Below are 3,716 nucleotides of genomic sequence, written 5' to 3' on the forward strand. Positions count from 1 at the left end.
TTAGAATTTTATGAAAAAAATTTTGATATAAATGATTTTTTTAAAATTAATTTTAATTTAAAATAATATTAAAATATACAATTATTTTTTTATTAAAGCTTTCAATTTTAATATGGTACTTTCAATTTTTTTATTTCGGCCCCCTCTTTATAAAATTTCTAGATCTTCCACTGCATACCATAGTTCTCTCCTATCCAATAGCCTGCACAAGAAACCAAGTTTCTATGCTTGATCCCTCCCAATACTTCAATTTCTTTCCGCATAATATGTAAATACTTTCTCTTATTCCTTTCGAATGCAAACTTCTTTACAGCAAAAGTTGTATAACCCAGTTGAGCTCTATAAACAATCCCATGAGCTCCTCTGCCAATAATGTATTGATCATTTAGGTTATCTGTAGCCTCCATCACTATGTCGCGAAGGGAAGTTGACTAATTTTTTCAATGAACAACTTCATTTCTTCCTTGTACAGAAAACTGATTCTTCCTGCTCCTCTTTCACCATAGACATAATTCTTCATTTCTTTCTTGCGAAGATAAATCAAAAGTAGAGCTACCAGCATAGCTGAAACAAACAGTGAGGATCCAAGTTCTATCATTAAAATTACCAATGCACTGATGACTTTGTGATAAGTTGATTGATAGGAGCATGGCTTCAAATTACAAGTGTTGGTCTGATCCAGGCCACTAGAAGGAGAACAACTGACATTTAAATAGGGATTGCCCAAGAAAGAAGATGATGAGGAATCCAAAAACTTGCAGAGGGATGTTGGAACAAGACCATACAAGAAATTATATGAAATATTGATCTCAATCAATGCTAGTTGAGCAAGAACATCTATGTTTCCTATCAAATTGTTTAGTGATATGTCCAGACTTTACAGTTCTTGTAGTTGCCCAAGTTCTAAAGGAATCACACCTGTCAATCCATTGCTACTCAAATTCAACCCATATAACAGCTTCTGTAGTTTTTCCAATGATGGAGGAATTGTTCCTCCAATTAAATTTCCACTAAGTTGTAGTTCACGAAGCTTGCTACGTTCTGAGAAAAAGCTCGGGATACCACCTATAAAATGATTCTCTCTTAAAATTAATGTGGTTATCCCTGTCCAGTTCCTCGGACTTGATGGGAAGGAACTGTTTAGGGAATTGAATCCAACATCAAAATGATTCATTTTAGTACAATTTAACAACTGTGGTGGCAAAAGCCCTTCCAAATTGTTGTGTGAAAGATCCAAAATTGTAAGATTCGCAAGCTTTCCAAGTGTAAATGGTATGAGTCCAGTAAATTTGTTCATTGACATGTTAATTGTAGCAAGATTTGTACAATTTTTCTAGACTTAGTGGAATTGGTCCACTGATGTTGTTCTTGCTTATGTGTAAGTATTTGAGGTTCTTATTACTCTCAAAAATAGGAAGAGACCCAATGAAATTATTTTCACTGAGAATCAGCATACTTATACTTGTACACCTTCCTACATCAGAAGGTATGTTACTTTGAAGTCGATTAGATCCCATGTTCAGCACTTTTAACTTCTTTCGAAAGCAAAGATTTGGTAGAAGATTTGTAAAGTCCAGTTTCACTATGCTGCTATTGATTCCCAAGTCTTGAGGAATGACTCCTGAGAACTGGTTGTCAAACAAAGACATAGTCTTTAGATTCTTGAGCTTTGCCATCTCCAAAGATAGTTCCCCACTCAATCTATTCTCATTCAGAAACAATTCCTCTAGTTTACTGCAATTACCAATGGATGAAGAAATCGTACCTGACAACCGATTACCATGTAAGTGTAACCTTAACAGCTCAGTTAAGTTCCCAATACCGGTTGGTATAGGACCACTGAGATGGTTATTGTGAAGGTTCATTTCTTCAGGCTGACGAATTTGAAACAAGGAATCTTGAATCGCACCATTCACTAGATTAGACGACAAATTCATGCTGCGTAAGCTTTGCAACTTCTTGAAGCTATTTGATATCAGTCCGCAAAAGCTGTTATTAGAAAAGTCTAAGACCTGAAGCAAAGTACAGTTACTTAGCTCTGAAGGTACCTTTCCTAAGAAACCATTATTCGACAACACAAGGGTCTGCAAGCGATGTAATTGTCCTATTTCTGGTCCAAGTTGACCTTGAATCCCAAGATCACTGAGGTTAAGGGAGATCACATCATAGGCATGGTTACATTGGACTCCAATCCACGAGCACAGAACCGAATCAGAGCCATTCCAAGTGGAGTTTATGATGAGTGGAACAAAGGTCCAATGAGTCAAGAGTGAACAGAGAGTGACATCATCAGAGACAAGAGCAGAAGCATTATACAAGAAGTTAGAGAAGCAAAGAATCAAGAAGAGAAGTGTGACACTACTAGTCATACGCATAGTGACAAAAGCTATACAAGATAAGTAAGTAGCAGTTAACAAAAATGGTAGGACAAAGTATTAAGTGTTTGGAATAAATGATATTTTTTTATGCTTGGAGTTGACGAGTCTGAGTTTCACTTGAGTTAACGCGGTTGGGGATACACAGTTTAGGTAATTAAGGGGTACAATTGTGGAAGAATTTCTTTGAAACTGCGGGAGAGGTACTCTATTCATTAAGTGTCGTTTTATTGTTGATATTGTTTTTTTCCCAAAGTTAGGAGTGTGACTTTACCCCGAAATCTCTAGGTGATAAGGGAAAGATTATAACATTTGAGTTATCGTTTTTTGGCTTTTATCGTTGACATTTATTGCCGTTTGTTTTGGTTGATGTATAAATGGTATTTTACGTGCTACTCCAAAATAGTGTTGTGTATAATAGTTAATGAAATGAAGAATGTTAAAAGACCATAAAAATTTATTATTTTTTGCCATCAAATAGTCATTAATATTTAAAAGTATAAGATAAAATATGTTATTGAATAACTAGATTAAAAGAATTGAATTAATAGCTAAATAAATTCTGATAATCTCTAATATTTTTCTACTTAAACAAACATTTAACATGAAACTTTGAAGGAAGTTCTTTAGTACTTGTTATGGTGAATATATTTTGAAAGAGAATTAATTTCAATTTACTTTTCTTTTGGGAAATAAGAATATATAATTCTATTTATAATAAACCACCTGAATTTAGTCATCAAAAGATAACACACATTGGATTCACGTGCTCTTTTTTCTTTTTATAATTGTCATAATCAGATTTAATGTTATTTTAGATCCTTTAGTATAAGTTTATCCTCCATCGACCATCAACTATTTACTACTGCCTAAATTATTTTAACGTACCATCCATAATCATGTAAAACTTGATTCTAAAAACCAATTGATCCTACGGTTTAATAGTTATTTTCTAGATGTTTCATTTGAATTTGGAATCCGTTATTTGATTTCTATTCTCCCCTTTGATATTAATATAATGACACAATAACATTTGTTTATTATGCATATATTCTCATATATCATGATTAATAAAGTAAATTTATAATATCGTACTATACTTTTTGTATTCTTATTCTCAAAATTTTTTCTTAATTTTTTCTTTAAAATTATCTCCAAATACACTAAAAAAATTTTAAAATTATATTATAGAACAACACCATCTCAAAAATATCAACAAAGATAATTTATTTTTTAAAATCCGAATGAATTGTTTATAAAAAATATTCACACGAATAAATAAAAAAAACTTATCATCGTAGAATTGATTATGTTCTATGACAAAGTATAAAAAAAAATTGT

General features: G+C 32.3%; 1 pseudogene; it reads right to left on the reverse strand.

The window, feature by feature from the left end:
- The window catches only part of LOC107621015, a 4,217-nt pseudogene extending 1,848 nt beyond the window's left edge, over positions 1-2,369 (reverse strand).

This window comes from Arachis ipaensis, chromosome B10 (assembly GCF_000816755.2).
Source record: "Arachis ipaensis cultivar K30076 chromosome B10, Araip1.1, whole genome shotgun sequence".
Taxonomy (NCBI): Eukaryota; Viridiplantae; Streptophyta; class Magnoliopsida; order Fabales; family Fabaceae; genus Arachis; species Arachis ipaensis.